General features: G+C 41.1%; 1 protein-coding gene across 4 annotated transcripts in view; it reads right to left on the bottom strand.

The window, feature by feature from the left end:
• Positions 1 to 24,534, bottom strand: part of SEMA5A (semaphorin 5A) — a 350,644-nt gene that overhangs the window by 308,538 nt on the left and 17,572 nt on the right. For 3 of the 4 annotated variants that reach the window (XM_063326183.1, XM_063326184.1, XM_063326185.1), the window contains exon 2: positions 2,447 to 2,546. The exons of the other annotated variant lie outside the window; for it this stretch is intronic. The gene's annotated coding sequence lies outside the window, so the exon portion shown is untranslated. The remainder of the gene's footprint in view (positions 1 to 2,446; positions 2,547 to 24,534) is intronic. 4 annotated transcript variants of the gene reach the window in all.

Raw genomic sequence — 24,534 nt, 5'->3', positions numbered from 1 at the left:
AAAGCAGGTACTGCAATGCAATACAGATGGAAAAGGTACAGTATAGCATACCATGAGGAAAGTTATTACAGGTCACGTCTACATTAAGAGCACCTTACCAGTATAGTAACTTTACCCCTTCTACTTAAGGGGTAACCACACTGGCAAAGATATCTCAGGATCACAGAAGGGGATCACAGAAGGGCTGAGGTTGGCAGGGACCTCTAGAGGTCATCTGGTCCAGCCCCCCTGCTCAAGCAGGGCCACTTAAAGCTGGTTGCCCAGGACCATGTCCAGACAGCTTTTGAATATTTCCAAGGACAGAGACTCCACAGCCTCCCAGGGGAGGTTATACTCTGTATCAATACTTCCAAACTGTAACACAAGTCAGAGAAAGCCAAAGTTCCATTTTAATGCTCTGAAGGTCTTTCCTAAGAAATCACACCTTTCCATCTTTCTGCACAACTACATCAGTGTTAGGGTACATAGGGTAGACAGAGGTCACGCAGGTAGATAAAGCTGATATATTAAACGTCAGCCTGTCCTTGTGATGTGTCCCATCAAACACAATGAAGCTGGTCAGCATGATCCAATAGATACATCGCGCTTTCTCTCAGACCATACGTAGTTATGTACTAGCAACTACGGATACGCAGGCACCAAGCCTGAGCTGCCCTAACACTCACAAAGACCAGGAGTGGAAGTAACTCATATCATCCTATGTATCTGCTCAACGCTGGCAACTATCACATTAATTTGGTCTACAAGAGGTGGGATGGGGTCCCCAATAATTAATCTGTGATTCCGCTGGTCTCTCCTGAGCCAGGATATTAGTCTCAGCACAGAGTGCCCCTATCCACCTCAGGTAGGATTATGTGGAAGATTACTGCAATGAAAAAGTAGCATCTGATTATTTTCCATTTTCAGGGGTAGCAGTTTCCCAGACAGCTATTGCATAAAGCAGTCTACCCTTATTTCATGCCATATATATTGTGCAGACTCATAAGGGAGCATTAAGGTTTGGTAAAGAAATTGGTTATGATGATTTGAGCAGTAAAACTTGGAAGGAAATAAAGCAGAAAACTAGGATGGTGTCTTAGAAATTAATAGGAATTAAACAATTATTAACAAAAGAGAACACAGTACTTTGCGGCATTTCTTTGTGAAAAGACTATTCAGAAAGTTGCATTCTGCCTCTACAGAAACACACAGGAATGGCTAAATTAAGCTATTAAAAATTTTTAAAATATGTGTTCTTAATGAGAAACTACATGGACCATGAAGTTGGTCTGTGACAGATTGAGATTACTTGTCACAAAATAAGAACACCAGCTTCTCACCGATGGAATATATTGGACTGCAGTTCTAAGTATCAGCAGAAATGTTAGACAACTGCTATATTAGAATTAGAAAAGGACTTTAAAGGATATTATTACATCACAGAAAGATGAGGTATATGCCTAAGAGGGCATTTTCATTCTCAATGACCTATGAAGAAAACTAAGAGGAAATCGAAACAGAAGAGGCTTAAACTCCCTATGCTTTCAGTCATTTTTTGTCATAGCAAAGTTTTATTCAACAGTTTTCTTCCAAGCTTTCTGACAGGTGAGCAAAGAAGTAAATGCGCAGGCAACAGTTACTGGTAGAAAAATAAAGTGCATCTCTAATACATTTCCAGTGATTGGTTGGGAGAGGTGTTGTTTGGGGTTTGGTTTTTTCTCTTCCTTTACTTTAGTAAGTGGGAAATAAACCTTCAAAATCAAGTTTGTCATACTTACTCCTGAACAAAGAGATGCAATTTGTCTTAGAAGAAATCTAATTCAAGTTGATTTAGCAGTGAGTTGAAGAAACAATTTCTTTAAAGTCTTAAACATGACACCACCCTTCTTGAGGAAGCGGGTAAGAGGCTGCAAGAGAAACAGCTGGGAAGCATGCTTAGTACCTCCGCATCACTGGATCGCCACTATCAGTATCTGCTCTTAGAGAAACCTCAAGAACTCTGGCTTCCTTCAGGTGCTGTATCATCCCATGGCACAAAAGAGAGACAGTGTCTGCATGGAGCAGTTCAGAGGAGGCAGAGCAAAGGTGTCAGCGGCAATGTAAGAAGTCAGGATACAGAACACAGAGGTCTGGGCACGCTGTCATTCCTGGTCAATACAGGAAGAATTGTGCTTGCGGAAACAGAATTTCCCTGAAGTTAACTTAGGACCAGAGCAAGTTTACCTGGCCACATGTGGAATCCATAGGAGAATATAGAGTATAAATAGAATATAGAATATAAAGGATTTCCCACAGAGTCCACTAACATGACTGCAGAAGCATTTATTACCTTCAGGAATCTTTAGCTCAGACCCCAAACGCCGCGTTGCACATCTAAAATTCTGAAGGCCAGATTGAGATTTAGTAATCCTACAGTAACAATAATGTTATGGTACATAAGCATTATATTTGGCTATTCTTTACTTACTGGTTTATGAGGCAAAGATGACCAGTTCAGTCCTCTGGAAAAAAACAGAAACTTCACAGGAAGAAGTGGATTTTCTCTGTTTAAGAGGCAGAGGCTTCATCTGCAGATAAATAAATAACAGGATGAGGAAAATATATGGGATGTGATGCTCCATCAGCAAACAGCACATCTGTTACTGATATTTTAATATCTTCACTGTCACCCTGAAGCATACCATGTGCAATTAAGAGGAAATTGCAATGTAATTTTTGAAGTAAATTATTGTCAACAGGCATACAGCACTAAGCCAAATGCAAATCACTAAATCAATTCAGCACCAATTTTAAAAGTTTTGATTAATCCTCAATTCATTGCTACGCTATTATAATATGTTATTAAACGCACCCACTACTTAAAGACTCCCTCATTTCATTTGTAATTACAGTAAATATTGATTGCAAGGGTGGCCTGGAGACAGCTCCAAAATGTGCAACTCTGGTCCCCGGAGACAGAGCTTAGTGACAGTATTCTGTTCCCATGACTGCCCTTCAGACAGACTCAGTGGAGATATAAAAATTCAATATATTAATTTACTGGTTAAAATGAATACCTACTTGGATTTTGCTCAATTAAGCAGAGAAATTTGTTAGAGTGCACTTTTTTTTTTTTTTTTTTAAATAGACACCTTAATCAATTTTATCTTTAAATGCTGTTGCGGAAACTGTTCCAAAGCAGCTCCGAAGGCAGTCTGAAAAGTGAATCACAGTCTCAGAGTACAACTAAGAGCACTGGCTACCATTAACTCTCTTTTTCCTGGTTCTTCAACAAAACCAATGCATACAGAGATAACAGAGGCCAAAGCCAGTTCATCAGAGTAAAAGCTGAGCTCTTCTAAATAGAGCGAGTGATTACACCTCTGTTCCAACATCTGCTCCTGCTGCTATGGGGAGGCAAACACAACTGTCCTCCTTCATCCCACTCTCCTTTTATACCTCCCCTTCTGCTAAGGGGAGTTCTCCAGCCTCTCCCTCTAAAACCTGTGTGCCCCATTCCTGACAGGTGCAGACACTCAAGGCTTGTTCACACTCTTCTTGCCAGGTTAAGGGGAAGCCTAGCAGAGAGTTCTCATTTACAAACTCATAAGCATCTCCAGGCCAGCCTCCCTACAGCTCCCCATGGGACACCAGCTATAAAAAAAAAAAAAAAAAAAAAAAAAACAACTTTTTGTCTGTGAAGCTCCCCCTTACCATAACCAAGCTGATACACTGCAGATTTGATCGTGATTTTTCATGCACTTCAATAAAGAATAAAAATAATCTGAATTTTAATTTTCACACAAATAGATTAAACAAGCCTGTGAAACATATCCAGAATATTAGCTTGTGTAAACACACGGTGTACACCTCCTGATGAGTTATTTTGAATGGTGCTGGTCTAACTACAGGCTCCGGCATGGTTTCATTTAAAGGCACCACCACCATTTGTCAGAGAATTCAGTCACACCTCAAACCCAGTTCCACTGGAAGATTTTGCAGAACACAAATGCCACACCTGCACACACCAAACCAATATATTAAAAAATGGACATAAAACCAGACAGCTAAAAGGCCAGCATGGGTCACAAATTAATTCATCCACGAGTAGTACCTCATTACATGAAAGCTCCATCAGTACAACTTGCAATTTGATTGCCATCAGAATATAATTATCATTTCTCCCGAACATTTTACCTAGCTGTATGTGCTCTATTAGAAGCCACCGAGGCTACATCTGCACAAGCTGATTAAATAGTACCAATAAATATTCCCAGGCACTGGAAATTTCATTATCCATAATGTTTGTTAGAATGACCCCAGCACAGCTTCCATCAGAGCTAGCTATCATTCATCCCAACACCTCCTATGCATGCTCCAGGAACCAGCAGTATCCAGGAAATAGTCCTCATATACAGTGTCCCTTCTGAAGGCTAGAAAGTGTAACAGTATCAGCGCAGGATGTCTTGTGCTGTTTGGCTTCAGTGTGAGAGTGGTCCTGGGCACACGAATTTAGAAGTAGAGATGCATCCTCAAAGATTTATATTTCATAAAAAACCATCATTAAAAAGAAAGTGGAAGCCTGTGCTTCTCCTAAAGGTAGGCAAAGAAGAAAACCTCAAAGTGGCTGACCCTTCAGCCCATTGCAAAGAATTGTTTCCTCTACATCTTTCTTGCTATAATCAAATACAGATGGGATCCCTATTTGTCTGTCATTCCTTTCAGTGGCCAGTCCAGCCCAAACCACAACATTAGACTAAAACATATCTCCCAACCCAAAGCGCCACCACACATACGGAATGCCAGGAATTACTAAAATAGGCTTCCACTTATCATGTATGCCAAGGAGCAATCTACGTGGAATTTTAAACTAACCAGTTTGTTTCACGATTTGACATGATCCACTAAAGCACCATTTGCAGCACTGTAACTTGTCTTCCCTCTTGCAGTCGGCTGTGACATAAGAAAATGACCAGACTCATTCTGTCAATTGTTTGAGGAAGGAGGCTGGACAACAATCAAATTAACTTTTTTGCAGTCCATCCATTTACACACTCTAAAGATTGAACGCATTTCAACCAAGAACAAAATTTCTTCTTCTGTTCTTTTTCCATGTTTGCGGGATTCAGAATGAAACAGAGAGAGAAAAAAAAAAAAAAGAATGCATATGCATGTGCATATATCATAGGTTAATGAAACTAAGGCCAGGTCTTGTGTATGTGTACGCTCAGAACAGCTGACATGAGTTTCCATAATGCACCTACAGATCAAACTCGGCTGTACTGCAAGTTCAGATGACACTGTGCACGCAGATTAAAAAAAAAAAAAATCTAATTAGATTTTTTGGAACTTTGCTCTTATTAAAGTACCTCAATAAAGCAGCCAAATATCCAGAAGTGATCAGTAGTAAGTGGATTACATTTTTTGCGGGCACTGTTGGATGCTGAGAACTTTCAGACAAGGGAAAGCAGAGTCATAGTGTGATCACTTTCGCCATCTGGTGCAACAGCAATTGGCTCAAGAGTGAATAATAATTATAGCAACAAAAGTCAAAACTATAATGCTGGTATAAACACAGACTAACATGGCAACGCTGTCACTGTCTGGCACAGGACTCAAGCACCTTAGCATCACGCTCAGGCTGTAGAAAGCTGCTGATTCCTGTGGATCCACTTGGAATCAGCACTTCACACAGAAACGGACCTCCTCTACCACCAGCCCTTCCACAGGCTGTTCCCCAGTCTAAGGTTTACCTATAACTCATCTGTAACTATGGCCACATAAGCTTGAAATGAGAAGGGCCTCAAGACACTGAAAATTAATGAGCCAACAAGAAATATCCAAAGGCCACTTTTCTGGACAAAACTTTTCCCAATAATAAAGTTAAGGACACAATGTCCGTAACTATACTATATACATTTTGCGATGTTTCACTTCATTCTATTTCTAGTCTAGTCTCCTGGAGTGAATGTCCATTAGTTAATAGAGAGCACCTTTTTGTTTAGTTTCATTGGAAAGGGATCCAATGTCTGTGATCCAAGGTTTCTTCAAAATGCAAGCTGAAACAGCAATAATCAAGACATTTGCTTTAGCTAAGCAGCCCAGGCCTATGGCAGCAACGTAGACACAAGCGCTCCCGGAAAGCTTCCCCGAAGAACAGCTTCCCCCAAAGCCAACGGCAGTAGCTCAAATCTTTCTTCAGGTCAGCCTGGTATATACCAGGTCTTCTCACCTCACATCCTATTTCACTGTGTTTAAAAATACACACCCTTCCCCTCAGCTCCGCAACCACAACCCACACCACCTGCATACTCTGATAGTCCCCCGACTATGAGCATAATGCGTTGCTCACTGTTACAGCCTGTGGATGAACAAACCAACCCCAGAAGGAGAAAGAAAAGCAATCCCAACTGCCCAGCTTCCACACTGACCCACAGAACACACAAGCAGCAAGGTCGGACGGGCTGGCGCGACTCTCTCAGTCCCTCCTACCCAACACGGGGCTGGAGGAGCGACGGTGCGGGGTCCTGCCAGCTGTCCCACAGCTAGTGTGGCCCTCACCACTGCCTCACACCGAGGTGACATCTACAATCAACCAAAATGATTTCAGTGAAATACGAAGGAGAATCCTTCAGACACTGCAGTGCTGGGCAATTAGACAAAAGAGTTCTGGGAATCTGAATAATTATATTTTCTTATCATTTGTTTTTTACCACATTGTCCCTATAAAATATTAAAGCAGCATAAAAAGCACACAAGAGTGTATTTCTACTCCATTCCTCTTCTTTTTCACCATTTTCTTTATTCCCCCTCCCCATGTTCCTCTTTGTTCTTCCCCCCTTCTCTCCACTCCACTACCCCCCCTCCTGCCTGTGCTCTGCACCAGCAGAGCTGCTGGAGCTGGTGGGATGTTGCTGCCGACTATCAAGGCCACCCGAGACCTCACACGATAAGATCTTGTCTTCACCCACTTGGACCGCAACCTCTCATGGCAACTGCAGACTGAAGAGTCTGGGGAACTTTCATATGAACAGTATAGTCACTGCCTGGACAAAGATTATGGCAAATACAGGGTCTTGCTCATGCTAAACCATTCTGAAGACTATTCTCTAAGACACTCCACTGCCGCTGGTGACAGGGGAAGGACGGGGCACCAAGAGTCTTCATAGTGCTGCTCTGAATTCCACCTAAATTTGCTGTATGGTCAACCAATGTGGCTGAGCTAAGCAAAGAGCTTTCTGCTGCCAGAATGGATGGACCCACCCCACCCCTTACTTTATCTACTCCTCAGAGTTCATAGTGATGTTCTGGAAGCCAGTTCATCCCTCTGAGCAACAGAAAACTTTTCTCATTTTTGGGTGAGTCAGGTCACTAACTAACTAAGTCTGTTCAACAGAGGATGAGCCAGCACACAGCCAGAACGAGGAGTGCCCTTGCAGTGGCCACAGGCACACAGATAATCTTGGGGGCATCTTGTCAGGCTGCATCTTGAGTCGGGCTGGAGAAGGAAAAGCAACATCTATTTCCACATAATTGCCAGATACTCCCTAGACACTAACATTTGCAATACCATCCAACTTCAGTATGTTTGTGTAAAGGCAAAGAGAAATACTGATGCAATGTTTTTACAGTTCTGCCATTTCAGTTTCCCTCTGCTCTGGCACACAGGCCAGAGATAATGATCTTCCACCTCAGCCAAATTGTTACAGGGTTAAACTTCAGCACCTAAGATTGAATGTTGACTGAGAGTTATTAAACAGATACTATCCTGTGGTTCTCTAGTAAACACACTGAAAAATTACTACCATTTACAGTGCTTTCTGTTTGGAATATTATGAATAACTTTTAAGTGGAAACGAGAAAACAGAAAGCCTATTGACATTCTCCACAGAGACTTTCCACCATTTGTTAGTCACATATTTTGACATCTTGCATTGAATAAGTGTGTTGAGTGATGGGAGCTCAAACGTTACTTATCTCCTTTACGTACCGCTGTTACAGCGCACTATTAATAGGAAACATGTCACCTCCACTCTGTAGTTGTTAAGAAGAAAAAAAAGCAGCGCCAGGCTCAGGCCAAGCATTGCAGTCACATAAGTAACTTGTCTAGCAATCTCCACGGTCCTGGCCATGTTCCAGTCCTTGCGCTAAGAGCTGATCCCTCATCATCTGCCGGTGAAAACAAAAATGTCCAGAGTGATCTTGAGTGGTACCTATGATGTTGACTTTTTACCCCTGTCAGTGCAACACTTTCACTCTAAAGGGTGAGGTCTTTCCTGGCCAAACTCTGGCTCCTTTGGAAAAGCTGTCGTCCAACAGGTGTACGGCCCAGGTCTTGGAACAAATACAGCCTGTCCAAATTCAGTGAGATCTTTTCCTCTTACAGACAAGCCCTTCCGATCCCCTGAGCCCTAGTTAGTTCATCTATCAAAAGAGAAAGGGTGCAAGCTTACTACTGCTTCAGCAAATAAGAAGTATAACCACTAAATGCCACATTTTATTTCTGAAAGTTTCCACATAGTTTTAGCTGAATTATCCTGCACCATAAACACAGTATGTTTAGACAACAGCAGCACACATAAGGTCTATGCTTTCTCCACTTAGCTCTCCCTTTAGGCCAAAGTCAAACGACATGAGACATATGCAAGTATTATAAATCACAGCCTTCAACACCAACAGTTCGCCAGCCTGCTTACACATGGATGTTGCAGAGCACACTCCCTTGGATGAGGAACCAGTGGAAACCAGACCATGTGTAAGCAGGCAGAGATGCTCCTGCACTAGCAGTGAGTCTCTGGAGACACCTAAGGAGCAAAAGAAGCTGCTTAGTAAGCAAGGAAGAATAAGAGAGAGTAAGGAAGCTATTTAGAGGGAGGTAAATAGTTCAGTTGAGACAGCATCTCCTGAAAAAAAAGGCACGAGCAGAGAACTACCTGCCCCTGCAAGATGGGATTCATTTGATCTGAAATTCAGATTCTTATGGCTAGTTGAAGAGACCATCACAGACACATAAAGCTCAGGAGGGAAAACAGTAATAATCAGGATCGTCTGGTCTGTTAGGCCTGAGATAAAAGGAAGGGGAGAAGAAGGACAAAACAAACTTTGACAAGAAGGCAGAAATGGAACAGAAAAGAAATTGAAAGGTTGCCCTGTGAAAAAAATGAAGGACATTGTATTACTAAAGGAAAAGAGAATAAAAATCAGATGATCCACCTCAACGACTTTGGGGTTAGCTGGAGCAGAAAGGAGGGAAGGACTGTGAGGAGAAAGGACAGCAAGGCTCCAGGAGAGGAGAGAGAGAATAGACATGGCACAGAAAGCCTGCAAAGGCAAGATGAGCAAACCCAAGGTACTGGTGGGGGACGTGCAAGATTGGGGCAAGCTTAAGAAGCAGAATAGGTAGTTTGCCTTGGTAGTAAACAAAAAAAATAATCTTGTGAGCTGTATAGCAAAACCCATATAGATGCTATATTGGAAGCCAACATTGTGGCCTTTCAATATATGAAGGAGGCTTATAAGAAAGACGGAAAGATATTTTTTTACGAAGGTCTGTAGTGACAGGACAAGGGGCAATGGTTTTAAACTGAAAGACTTAGATTGGACTTAAGAAAAAAATGTTTTATTCTGAGGGCGGTGAGACACTGGAACAGGTTGCCCAGAGAGGTGGTAAATGCCCCATCCCTAGAAATGTTCAAGGCCAGGCTGGATGGGGCTTTGAGCAGCCTGGTCTAGTGGGAGGTGTCCCTGCTCAGGGCAGGGGGGTTGGAATAGGTATCTTTAAAGGTCCCTTCCATCCCAAACTATTCTATGACTCTGATGACTTCCAGCCTCCACCCTTCTTCCCCTTAGCAAACTGCCCTGAAATTCACTGGCCACATTCTGGTTTATCCCAAAGTTGGTTCACACAGCAGCAAATCAGTTCCCCTACCAAATCCTCCAAAAACTCATGTAAGGGTGGTCTGCACTGTAGATCTAATCATTGATAACGACCCATATCGCACACTTTTCACACAAACACACAGGATGCCTTTCTTCTAGTGCATATGGCAGGCCTGCTGGATTAAAAAGAGACTTACATAGTAAAGGTGGGATTTATACACTTTCTGCAGAGAGACGCAGAAAAGTGAGGAAAAAGAAAAGTTTCACAAGTACAAGAGTAATACTGTACAACTGGCCTCTTATAAACTTCTCCTTTGATCCTAAAGCTTGCAGTAAGCCTAAGTGTGTTTAGTGCAATCACATGACTAGAAAATATCAAGGTTTCAAAACCAAGATAAGACAGGGCTGTCAGAGTCAGAAAAAAACAAAATCGAAAACCATGTACTCAAGAGGTTTCTGTGGTGTTTTTTTTTCTTAACCTTATCTAGATAAAGATGATTTTTAAAATTAAAAAAAAATAATCAGTCAGGATGAGAAAAAAAAAATTACCTGGCACCAGGAAAACATTCCTCTGGCACGGAATATGTATTCATGTTCATCCTGCAGATACTCCAAAACCCTCCTTAAAACATTCTCTAAAGTTATGTATGATTTTCCATCCTGATAAGTTAGCTTCCTGTCAGTGTTCTTTAAAACAATCCTTTATTACCTACTCTTCACATTTTCCTCTGTTTTCATTTATTAGTCATATAATCATCAACTACATACATTTTGCATGATTGCATCACATGTTTTCTGTCATATATGTATTGCCCTTTACTCTTTGCAGTGCTTAAAATTTTGTACAAAATACCAATAATAATAATAATAAAATAATAAATAGTATGATCTAAGGAAATTTGTAAGTTTTGAAGCTTCTTATAAAGCTCAGAGAGGAGACTAGAGCCTGCAAAAATGCAAGCCACTTGTCTTGAACTGAAATTCAAATTGATTTTTGAGCACAATCTGACACTGACCAAGCACTTCGGAAAGTAAACAGAAATTTGAAACATCACAGACAGACTGCGCAACAGTCTGTGATAGCGAGGCCCATTTCAATCCAGCATCAAACCTGGCAAACTGTACGCCCAGCGTACATGTGAGGACAAGCCCTCGGCAGACAGAGAGGAAGGAGCATCCCTACTGTAACTGACAATTTCTGACAAAGTCTTCTGAATCAGACTGAGGTGCTGGCCAATTATTGAAAATACTAGATGAAGAATGGTAAGAGAGCCCTGTGTCAATCGTACATTAAAATATCAGGAGCAGAATACTGGGGCAATGAGGACCCTTCGATTGGTGATGAGCACATATCTCCACCTTCCAGGTGGCAGGCAAAGTGCACTCGCCCGCTACTACTTCTCTTCCCCACCCATAAAATGCGTTCCATAATCTCCAGTGAAAGAGACATACCAAGTTCTACAGGTCTGCAACAGATGGCAACACTCACTACATCTCAGCTAAAAAATAATAAAAAAATAATTTTAAAAAATCACCACGTTTTGAAAGTTAGATTAATAACTCTTTCACCCATAAAAACTTTTAAAGAAGTTCGAATCCAAAAAAATGTAAAGCTTAAGTTATTAAGCAGAAGCAAAGTCAGGACCAGTGAAAACTTAGTCTCGGTACTGCTACATATACAAAGGTTTGAAAAAATTAGTCACAAAGGTGAACGAGAGGAAAACAATAGTGCAAGAAAAGGTAATCTTTGATTTCCTTGACCTGTCATCCAGTCCCAAAGAAAGCTGAAGAATCAAAATCCACAGCTCATCTTCCTCCTCAAGGTGAAGAGCATGAAGAAGTTATACATATAATTGTCATGGTCAACATCAGACCTTCCAACCAAGGAGAACAAGCCACTAAATCTGAAACTCCCCCAGGTTCTTATGCACACAGTTAGGAACCAAAGATAAGCAAGAGGCTGATTCTGCATAGACATCAGCTCTGTTCCTCCTCCCACAACAACAAAAGAGAAATTGAAAGGTTAAAATGAGTATGAAAATCTAAAAAAATTAAAACAGATGAAGGTTCAAGTAATTGAACTGTTAAATTTAGGTAACCAACTAAATGAATGACTAGACACCAACCTCTCATCTCAGGTAAGGATTTCTTTAAAATAAATAATAACAGTAACAATAATAATGCATCTTCCAAAAGCCAAGGTTAAAGGTGCTAAGGTTGTAGCCATCTACCCAAAAATAAAAGATTGTTTAGATAATGAAAGTGATGGTCAACACCACCTTTGATAGACAAGAGACTCTTGTGGAATCAAAAGACACAGTCCAGCCACTGCAATCACACCTGCCAACACATCCGCGTGCTGGAGCAGTCATAGGTCCTGATAATGACACCCAGGGCAGGAGAGCAGCGGCTGTAAATCACAGCCTTGCACATTTAGAAAAAGAAATTGTTACCAAGTTTTGGAGCAACTGTTAAAAAAATACATTTTAACGGCTGACCAGGTCAAGCCCTTCAACCAAATTTCTACAAATGTTGTAATAAAGGCTCGGTGCTAAAAAGGAGCAGGTCACACTTTAATCTTGCAGCTGGGATCAAATTTCCTTGCTACAGAGAACATTGCCCATTGATCTGCGGTTTTCAGCCCCAGCTAACAGACATGTAGAAATTACCAGAGCTATCTAGAGGCATCTTTAGAGGGAAAAAATAGCTTCTCCCCTCTATAGTTGTAAACACATTTTCTAAATGACAAAGTAGCGGCCAAGGTTTCCGATTATCCAGGGAGCACAGAACCTGCTTGACAGCAAGCAGGTCTGATTAATACCTGCACCCTTGTGACTTTATCACCCCTTATTTCAAAAGGATCAACCTTTAATTTCTGATAAAGATCACTTCTAAGCTTCTGAAACCAGCAGAGAGATAGTGTTGCTGATAAAAAAGAATTCTGCTTGTATTCTCAAGCATATCACGACTCCCTTAGAGAGGGGTAAAAAAAAAAAAGTACAGAAAATGTCACTTTAGCTTCTTTTGCTATCCCATATAAAGGGTCAAAGGAATTTGGTGGCCTGCCACCAATTAAGTTCCTGCAACAAGTGGTCCTCTGCAATAAAGATGGAAACAGAGCAGCCAATCAACAGACCCAACATTTTCTTGCAGGGCAGGAAAACATGTTTGAACAGTGACCCTTGCAGAGCTCAGGCTGACCACAAGTACTTCAAATTCCTGCTACAAGCTCCTTGTTACTCAGCCACTACTGGTCTGTCACCTGATGCTTGCTCGGACACGGTTGCGTTACGTGCTCGGGCTCATCAGCCAATGCTGGAAGCTGCTTCGGTTTCACTCACCGACTTGCTGCTGCTGCGCTGTCCTTTGCCAGCAGCTCCCGCGTTCAGCCCTGCTTCTGTTTCACACTTCTCAACAGCTGGAGAGGCTGGGGGAGGGAGAGGTCACCTACAGATTGGCTCTCACTTTGATAACACCAAGGGTTAAAAAGGAGAGAACGACAGAGTTGAGGTTTCCAGCCAAAGCTCGGGGGCAGCACTATCCCTTTACTCAGCTATGATTAACAAGTCACTTATGCTACTTTCCCACAGGCACCTCCCTTGCTTTCTGGGTGCCTAGCTTGCAAGTGGGATGTCAATAAAACTGTCACGAAGCAGATATAAAACCTCTGGGTTAGATTTTCCAGTTTTAAAGTTAGCTACAAATTTTCTAACTTGCAAATTCTTGACTTTGATTTTCTTCCATATTGGATTTTTTTTTCTTAAGTGCTGCAGTAACAAAACCAGCAACTGAACACAAAAAACGCATTAAATGTTGTTAAAAGTTCCAAACAGCAAATGAGTTTGAGCACGTAGGTAGAGGAGAAAAAGCGAACAGCCTTTAAGTTTCTAACCAAGAATCTCAATTCATTGCTTGCCAAAGAAACAAAAGACACATGCGACAGAGAGCATAGCTATGTCATCTTTTGCAGAATGCCTTATACCTCATGATCTCCAAGCTGTCCAACAAACCCACGGGGAAAAAAGACGACTTGTAGACACGGCAGAGTTGTGTTAACTTAAGTCTGGCACTGCACTGCGCTGCAGAGTTGCATTGCTTTCAGATGGGAGCGGGCTCCCAGCCAGCCAGCTTGAACCACAAACAGAACAAAGCTGACTTCTGCCTTCAAGTGTTGTGTGGGCACGTTCAGAACATGATAACGAGATGCACTACAGGACACCAAGGGAGACGTAGTGCCTCTGTGCTTCTGATTATACAAAGTTGGGGGTTTTTTGTTTGTTTGGCTTTTTGGTTGGTTTGGGGGTTTTTTTGTTTTGTTTTGGGGGGGGGGTTTGGTTGGGTTTTTTTTGGGTTGTTTTTTTCTTTTTTTTTTTTTTAATACCAGAATGCATTCAATGCAGCTGGGCCAAGCAACATGGAAACAGGGAAACTATGGGAGCACCCTTAAATTGCATTCATCTTCAGCGTTATAGTAGTTGACTGAACAATTCAGATACTTTCCTGCAGAGTCATCTCTCTCTACTTTTCTGACCAGTTCAGAGGAATTTGTAAGAGGGCTGGATTCCACTAATACAATTAGCTCAAACTGACTTTACAGTCAAGTCAGAGTAGAAGAGAGATGATGGTCACTCTCAGTATCACTTCTTTCGTGGTTAGCGGAAACCACTGGTGGATAATCCATGAGACACCCTCTTGTTCAAAGAGCTAAATACACTCTCTCTCAGATTAAATCCAGTGAACAAAGGACTCTTGACTGCAAAATAATTCATCCAGAAGTTACTTGCATAAGGATTGCAAAGTATGAACCCCCAGTAATTATTCAAGGAGAGGTAACTCCCAGAAAAGACGGTGCAGGAGACATTGCAAACATCTTCTGCATTTCAATGAGTTGCACTATCTCAGGTAAATTGTGTTGTCTTTAAAGAATAAATAAATAAATAAATAAACACAAATGGCAGTGCTGGGTTTAAAATATTCAAAGTTTACACCTACATAGTATCAAAACAACCTGAAACACATTTCATGGCTGAGGGATCAGTCATTTAGAGGTAACCAACAGAGCCCCAAATTTCAGAACTAACGGCATGAACAAGAGATCAATGCCAACTAGTAAAGAAATTATTAACATATGTGGTACAGCTCTAGCAATGTAGCATTAACTGCTAAAACTGCAGTATTATACTAAAGAACGCAGATGGCATTCGATATCAAAATAAATAAGAGCATCATGCATACCTTGCTGCAAAAAAAAAAAGCTACATAGCTCTTAATTTGTTTAGCAAAAAATTATGTTGTGTACTTTGCAAACAAAGAACTTATAATCAAACTTCAAGTTAATAACTGCAAAAATCAATACTAAGACTACATTTGTTAAAAAGCAACCTTCGTCTCACAGATTTCATGTCTGTTCCCCGAAGCTGCGGAATATTTCCATGCGTGCTGAAAGAGATGGCAGCCAAGGCTTGAAGCTGAGCAATATTCTTTTTCTAGCCCACTCAGAAATAAAGAACAGCACCCTTCAAAGCTCTTGAGAAAGAGGAAGGCTTCTCTCGACATCTTCCCTTGTATACTGCTGAATATGAAGAGCAGACAACAACCCATTGATCGGGGGAGGAGAGAGAGAGTTTTTCAACTCACTGCTTTATCTGATTTATTCCAAAGTCTTGAAACTAAGAAATAATTATTGTATATTCTTCAAAAAACTGCAAAAAAAATGCTTGAGCATGTTGTTTTTATTCTGAAAGTCCATCTTCCACAATCACAAGTATCCCAAGGCTGAAAATCTGTTTTCTATAATGATACTATCCAAGCTGTAATTACGCTTGCAAGCAAGAAGAGGTCAGCTGACTTTTCATCTCTACCTTAAAATATGGGAAAGCAGTTAGCTTTGATGCTAGTTTCTTCTGTTCACTTCTTTTACCAGTATCATTCACAGTTTCTAATGCAAACCAGATAAGAGCGCAATTCTGAATAGTACAAAATAGCTAGGTGTGTCATTTCCACCACCTGTTCTTTACCAAAGCAGAAAATATTAACCTCACTCTAATTTTTCCATTTTTACACCGCAGCTGAGCTTGTTCTGCAGCTCACACACAATTTACGTGACTGAAAACAGAAAATGCTTGAAGTGTTGCCAGAAATAGTCACTTCTTTTATGCCAGGAAACTCACATTGACATCTCCATGGATAAACCCAAAAGCCAGGACTCGAGCTCACAATGGAAAAGGGCTCCTACCATCAGCCCCTTTGCTACCCAACAACTGACTGATGGTGGTTGGGAGACCAAGCTCATCGGCACAAGCCCTTGTATCACAAGCGCAGATCACTCTGCATCGCTGGCTCACGCCGCAGGCGGGACAGACTACCCCAGACACCCGCACACACTGTGAGAAGGACCTTCCCACACTTAACGTGACGCTGAAAGTTAAGCATTACATTTATTATACCAGAACGTTTAGGTTCTAGAACAATTTTACTGTTTCCTGCTGAATATTCTTTGTGATTTTTGTGTAACCTTACCACCAAAAAAAGAGAAAAAGCTGCATACTGTTATCATGGAATAGTTTCCAGCCAAGACTTTTGTGTCAGTAAGGGTGAAGTGAACATTGGAAACATCCCTGGTGCCATTTTATACCAATACACACAGGAAAGTTGTACTTTTATTTGTGAAGCTACATCGTATATAACTGAACTACAGCAAAATAAGTTTGCCTAATTTATTAAATAGTTTATCCCATTGTAGTTTTGATCAGAAGTTACTTTTTCCTTTAGAAAGAAATATCCATTTTTTTCGTATAAAGATAATCATGTTATTTTTGTAAGACATAGGAACCCAAACCATCCAAAATGCCTTCCTTAATTCCTTAATTTATTGACCAACCATATACTTTTCTTTAAGTACAAATATTGGTATTTAATACTCAGCACTAAAAATTCACATCTGAAGATGAAAAGCATAAAATAGTCATGTAATAACTCAGGAACAGCTACACTCTTCAGAGCTATATTGTAAATGTAACGCACACAATAACCCCAATGGAATCTCTGAGAATAACTGGATATGCAAGTATTTCACAATAAGACCAAAGTATTGAAAAGAAATATAAAAGTAATCGATAAGTATACAAAAAGAAAGTTTTTTGTCATTTCCAAATAGATCCAAAATTGACCTTATTGTCTCATCTCACACAGCTGATCATATTTTATTATGACTTTTACTAATTCGTTATTCTTAAAAGTCACAGATTAGCACCTTAATCCTCAACTGGCCCTTCAAGGGGACTATTTCCAGAACAAAACATTCCTCCTAGTACTTGGCTTTATCAGAACCTGGCTCACGCACTAACACAAAGCTATTGTTTAAAAAAATCACTATAATGTAGAACTCTGCAGAGACAGTAAAAACTGTTGCATATAGGCCGCTTCCATGCCATGGGCCATGGTGCAAGACTGCAAACAGCTTTTGCTGCCACACTTAAGCCAGAAAAGAAGCAAAGACAGAGGATCTGGAACACCATACGAATGATGACACAAAATATAGGCAGTTGCGATTGTTTAGCAATTTCTTAAGGCATGAGTTTGGAGGCTTTATTTTTCATTTTTTTAATATCCAGGCTTGGTTCTGCTCACACAACCTGTTTTTCCCCCAGTGCTCTTTGGGAGCCCAGGTTTCATCTAGAAAATTCTCTACAAAAACAGGAAAACAAAATTATATTGTTAACACTATGGTGTCAACAAAGCTAGATGCAGAAGAAACTTAGGCAAGAGCACAACAAATGATTGTGGCTTTTTGATTACCAACTTAGAAGAAAAAAAAAAATAGACCACTTTGCTGGAAGCACTGGAGGGTGTAACTCCATAATTCAGAAGAGAAGCCAAGTATAAACAAAGGAAGCTGACAGTTTAGAGGATTAGATTACAGCTTCAGTCCAAAACCATTAGAGTAATGAAGATATCTAGGACGAGAAATGTACATGCCTGTTTATTTTTTATTACCTCTTGTAAATGCTGCTTGACTTTGCTTAGGTTCAGTTATCATGGTCTCTAGAGACATAAGCTCCGGCACCGAGCATCTACGGGACCGAACCTGTAGATCCAAGGAGAGCGTGTTTCACTTACTGCAGTCTCCCATTCCTGACACGATCCCGATGGTTTCCTGCGGCTGAGCCACAAGGTCTCACTCCCAGGGAGCCGTAGCGGCAGGTATGGCCGGAGCACACCTTGCCGGAGGCGTCGGGGCTGGCGCAGGGAGACCTGCCCACCCAGCAGCCCCCAAGAGCGTGGCTGCTTGGAAGCGACGATGAAAAAATTCACTAGAAAAAGCTCAGAGCTATCATAAAACAGCAACTGTGCGCGCCCGAGTGAAGAGTGAACACAGTATGCAAAGCCACCTGTCTACCAGTGTCTGCATGGATCCAGCCTCAGTTTGTTATGATTAGTTGGCATCGCTATTTGCTGATGGCCTACCGAAAACACTGGTGGTTGGAGCCCGGCTTTGTAGCACTAAATCCCTCCCATCAGCACCAAATGCAGAACTGGGCACCACTATTGACAGTTTTACAGCAGAGAAGAGAAAGAACAGATAAGTAACCATATTTCAGTCACCAATAACGAAAAAAGGAAGAAATGAAAACTATGAATCTCAGAGATAAAGTCACAGCCATTTGCATCTGAATAACCCAACACTACCTACAAGGACTAGAGTGGGAAAAAAAAATACAAAAGAAAAATATCACTCAGGCCAAATAAGATTTCTTCACTTCATTTTATAAGGAAAAGCATTCTAAAACTTAAACATGCTTTATGCTGTGTCCTCATGATGATCTACTGGATGCTCATGCTAAAGAGGGGTTTAATCTACAGCCACGTTCTTTTAATAGCACCTGCAGTCTATGTTCCAGGACAAGTGCCAGTCACTAATGATCCTCCTGTTATCGATTCTCCCTCGATAAGATGAAAACTCATTTTCCTGGTCTTGACACACAAAGACCCTGTCTTGCTTATTACAAATATATACACATACAAATAGTTTGGGTAGTGGAAGGCATTTAACAGGATCAGGACCATCAGTAGGGCCAAACATGAAATCCACTTCTGGCACAGGGATCTTGCGAACAATCCTTGCTACCTTACTACTACGACTACCGTAGCTGCTCAAAATCCTCTGGCAACGGGAATTCTGCAGGGAAGTATTTGTACATTGGACATCTCTGTTAGTGTGGATTTGCTTTTAATCACAAAGTAATTTTCTGTATCTAAAGAAAAGGAAACAGGTAACGTAACACACATAGAGATGAGGCTAGCGGGCAAAAAAAAAATGGCACATCATGATCCCTCTGCCAACCATGTTTTTTTCTCCACTATTTCCTTATCAACAATAGGAATGAGCAGTTCAGATGACAGGCCAAAACACATTTGAGGCGTTCAAAACTCGTGAATTCTGCTCAGAACTGGGCATCACTCTGTGGATGCTTAGTCCAAGACACCAGGGACAAGTACATTTCCTTACGTTTAGAACCACAGGCCACAGAAGTTAAACAGATTAGAAGCTCACAAAAAGCTGATTTAGGAGGGTTTTCAGGGACAAGAGACCTCTTAGGTGGCAAATTAACATCAAAGGGTGTCTCATCTCAGTAGCTGGACAAGTTATTTGAGACAGCACAAGAAATCCCTCTGCACACCTGACACTAAAGTGGGAACTCTGAATCCATGGAGTATTTCCCATCTCCAGTAACAAGGCTGAAATAAGAAAAGACGCCCCATCTTTTAAGATCATAGTTAGCTTCATCAAAGAGGTATTTCACAGAAACTTTATACATTCTATTCTCCTACTATACACCAACATTTTTATTTTTTTAATGTATTCTGGAGGAACAGATACTTACCTAAGAGTCCCATTCTACATAGCTGTTAGAGAACGCACAAAATTCATATCACTCTCCTTTTCATTATTAATTGTTAGACTTCTAACTCAAGGATATCTTTATCTTACCCCAGTACCAATCTGATTAATGGATGCAAACCTTTCACCTTTCAATTACACAGTAAATTTTGACTGCTTCATGAACCTGATTAAGCCTGTCATACCCTTGCCCATACATAACATAAAACGTGTGTTCAGTACAGAACCAATTATCTTTGACCGATGAAGGAGGCATTCTTTCTTACTTTGGGGTTTGCAGGGGGCAGGGGTGTCTTTTTTTTTTTTTATATACCTACCAAGTCATCTTAGCTGAGGTCTTCTCACTGCAAGAACAGTGCAAAGTGGATTGTGAAACAGCACTATCAATCTCACACTTTCGAGATGCTAGTCTTGGGTCAATTCTCTACAGGATATTTAGGCCAAGGACTGAAAGTCCTCAAGCGCTAGAAGACACTAAATGCACAAACACATGGTTCGAGCAAGGCTGATTGACCAGAAGATCTCCACCAGTCCCAACCAACCTACACTCAGTGATTCTGTGACAGTGACAACACATACACAGCACCCACCTGAGTCAGCCACCAAAGCGGCACTGGGAAACACTGTCAATACAGAGGGCAAGTGTAGTCACTGCCCAGCGCTCTTTCCCTCCGTACTTAAATGCTTGTCTAAAAGACCAACTTAGAAGTAGTAGGATAGCCTGGAGAAACAATTTTTGCTCTCTGTTCTGTTAAGCCGGTACCCAAGAAAGCTGGAACAGTCAGCTTTGAATAAGTAAAGTGCATTCTGCAGTGTCTATGGGCAAGTGGCTACATTTACTTTAAATGCACGGTTAAAACACAAACATCCATGAGTTACTTGGCAAGCAGAACACTTTTTCTTTCACTACTGGATATCAAATGTCAAAAAGATCCCATGGAGCCAAAACAACCAAAACATCTGTAAAAAACAAAAAAAATCTTCTAATGCCACCAAGAGCGTAAAGATCTAAAGATAAACTCAGACGATATTATCGCATACAACAGTTAAAGCAGAAACATGTCCAGTTAGTCCTTTTTCCAAAAAGCTACTCATGCAAAAACAAATTCCCCTTTTATTTCTTTTCTTTTTTTCTTTGTAAAATATGTCTCTGTTTGGGAAAGTGGAAATTTTCAAACGCACAGATGTTTGTGATTGCACACTAGCAGCCTGCTGGGAACCATTAATGGTGTAGAGAGTAAAGTTATTCAATCATCTTACAAGTCACTTTTCAAAACTGTTGCCTTCAGTCAAGGGGGTGATTAATGGCATCCTGTAATGACACAGATTACCCCCTGCCCATGCGAGCTCTTTGATTTTAATGCAGTTAAGCTACTGAAGTAAACAAACCAATTTGGGTGATCAACTAGCTCTTTGTCTCATTAAAAATTATTTGACTAGACTAGTGCTAAAAGAATATTGCGTCTGTCCCCAAATTCAATTTGGCATTGTGTAATCATAGCAGCAATTACATTTGCAAAAAGTTAAGAAATTAACAGTGGCAGAAAACGGTCACCCTTTCATTAGAGACTTTCATTAGGGACTTTCGTGTGTAACGAAATTAATATTTTCTAATCACCACGGTACAGCAAACATGCTTCTGTATGTTTCAGAGAGGCCAGCAGCAACTACAGTCACCAGGTAAAAGTCTCAGCAAGCATTTGCAAATTTGCTGTTCAAAACCGAGCGAGCACTCTGCCCCTCCCCAGAGGGATTTCTGCAAACGGCAAGGCCAGCATCCCTCGAGAACACCTTCCGCGGCCGGCTGTCAGGCTGCGCTTGCCACCTCATGTCGGGGCAAGTTCTCCTTCCCTCCCTTGTACAACCAAAATTACTAGTGCGAATGTAACTAAAGTGACTAGTGCGAATGCAGCGAGTTGAATTATCAGGGCTGAGGCATTTTGTTTCTTTACTTAAACATCAGGCTCCCACTTGAGTTTAGTGTACTGCCAGTAGAAAACTTGAATGTGCAACAGCCGAAGTTATTTGGCTACCTTTCTGCCCCGCGTACGTTCATTGACAGAGACGAGTACCACAGAAGTCACAGAGAGATGCTGCGTGGTCGGTAAGCAGAGACACACTTTGGCAAAGCTGATGGCAAACCGCTGCCAGAAGAGAACCGGAGGGAGTATCACTCTGGGCATGACCCGATGATCGCACTAATTCCTTTTAAAGCGATGCAATAGGACCGTGCCTCAGAGCTATTTACCGAGCTGATACCACCGGCTCAATGCCGAGTGCCAAGCGGGCTCCTGCCCCGAGGCTGGCTGCAGCCCTGGCTGCGAGACGGCACCCTGCGCCAGGGCAGTGCCACACCGCAGCCTCAGGTGCCATTTGCAGGACATCTGCATCGCCTTCCCAGCATACCCCACAGCATTAGCATCGTCTGTTGCTGTTGTTATCACAGAGTACCAAGATGAGAGAGAAAGAAATCTGAAGTCCTCATGTAAAGCGGAGCTGACAGCATGCCATCCTCGGTTTCAGAAAATGTCACTGGCCACGCATTTCACAATACATCAAAGATTGCTTTCAAACCTTCAGACAGCTACCCGAGTCTCGTTTTTCATCACATTCCTCCCGACAAATTAATACCAGCCTTCCGCATCTTACGACCAAGAACAACGTATCTGTTTCCCACACATCCTGATCAGCCTCTTTGCTCTGAACTCACTCCAAGCCCATCTCCCAACACCCTGCTACTTCCTGACCACTCATCTCGACCTTCCTTTCATCCTTCTCACACAGAGTTTTAGCAACTATTCTACACATACCCACGGCACTGTAACCTGATAGAAACTTTGTAAAACCTGCTTAAATTCAACAAAACACAACAGGTCGCAGGGAGGATTAGAAAATAAGGAGAACTTTGGCAGCGTGACACGATCAGCATCCAGAAAATATACTAAATACAGTTTGGAGATCAACACAGAATAATACAATCCACATACAGAGGTCTGGTGAGCATTTTGATCTCCCAGTGTCGGCTGGCCCAGGACATCTAAGTAGAAGATGTTGTAATCTGGCAAATTTTCCAAGGAGGGATAATCTACAAAACCGAAAGCAAATAAAGGCAACAAAAAGAAACAAAGCTTAGCAAATAGAGGTAGCATTTTATTTTGTTTATCAATACCTAAATTAAAGGGGGGGTGGAGGAGGAAGAAGGCTCCAGCCATCTCATCCTCAGAACATTTAATCTGTAGCAAAAAGGGCAAAGGTTTGCTTCAACTGATCCTGTTATACAGTGTTAGAAAGCAGACTTTTGTCACCAATCCCAACTTTCGCACCACGTACTCTCAAACATGGGAGAACTTACCACCCCCAGACTGTAAAAGTCAATATAACTGTAACTATCTAAATCCCTTTTTAACTTACTTCTCTCTAATCTATCAATTTATGAACTCCCTCGCTGTATTTAATATGCAAAGAAACTTGCGAGTTTCTAAGGAAATATAATCATACATTTCCAGCAAGATGTATCTGTATGTTGTTCTGGTTCCAAATACAAAATATAAGAAAATTAAATTGACTTGCTAATGTATTACAAAAAGAGCTTACATTTTTACAGTATGCTTCCTTTTTAGTTTTTAAGTTGTGTGTCCTACTTTCTGGTTATTAAAAGAATTCTTTGCTTTTTAATTTTAATTATCTACTCTTTACCCTTTCTTCATTTCTTAGTACGACAGGATATTATCACTCCTTATGGGGAATGCTCTTTGGTAAATAGGACCACTACTTTAAAGCTGCATTTAACTCCTCTTACTCACTTCCTCACCCTGAAGCAGTTTGCCATTGAGCACCTACTCTTTTGAAGGAGTTTCATACGTAAATCAAATTTCAAGAATCAAAACCAGAGCATTAATTGTTACCATAAAACCTGAACTTTGCTATGCAACGAAGCTACAGATACTGAAATCTAAAAATCTGAAGTCAGCATTAATGGATGTCTGTGTCACCTCCATCACGACTTTCTTATTTGACCTCCGCAAAACGTCTCTTGGTTTAACGTGAAGGACAAAGTAAGAGAGGCACACAGCCTTTTTAGTGGAGATTTCTTTGTTAAAGCTGGTCTTACTGCTAGCAGATGCAGCTTCTTATAGCTACATCTTGAATGATGTTTTCTCAGATATAAATCTTCTCCAGGCTCTTACCTGTCCACAAAAGTTGAGAAATTTCATTGTTTTCAATTATGTTTTGCAGAAAGTGGATAAGGGTGATCTGACAGCGTCAAGATAACGGAAGAGTGTTTAGAAGTCAATAACTGTTGTTAATGATTTCTACGCCTGATAGCTAAAATGCCAATTTTAGCTTCCTAACAGAGTCAGGAGACTGCAAAGAACTCAGTAAGGCATCAGATAAAGGAAAAAAGCACCCTATTGCTCAGTCAATAACCACCCTGAAATTATAAAAGCAGAAAGACATGCCATTTTCTGAAGACAGCCCAGGTGTTAATCATACAAGGAAATCGCTTCAAGCATAGTTTGCTCTTCTCTCCCCCACCTTTTTTCTTTTTTAAATAAAAGCTTGCTTTTCTCCCAGCAGTGTTTACATTTAGCTAAGGCAGTGAGTTCTTACAACATCTTGCATTTTCAAATGCCATTCAAGCTGTTTGTCAGTCTGTCCTAAAATGCCATGTCATAGTGAACTAGTCACGTGTTCTACTTCTCATGCAAGGCTGCAGTTGTCACCTAAACAAGCAAGATGGATTTTTTCCCCCCATATCTAAGGCAACTTTGTCTAAAATTAGTGTTAAAACTAAC

Source organism: Chroicocephalus ridibundus, chromosome 2 (assembly GCF_963924245.1).
Source record: "Chroicocephalus ridibundus chromosome 2, bChrRid1.1, whole genome shotgun sequence".
Taxonomy (NCBI): domain Eukaryota; kingdom Metazoa; phylum Chordata; class Aves; order Charadriiformes; family Laridae; genus Chroicocephalus; species Chroicocephalus ridibundus.
Note: the sequence above shows the minus strand (reverse complement) of the source record. Positions and strands in the feature narration are given on the sequence as shown.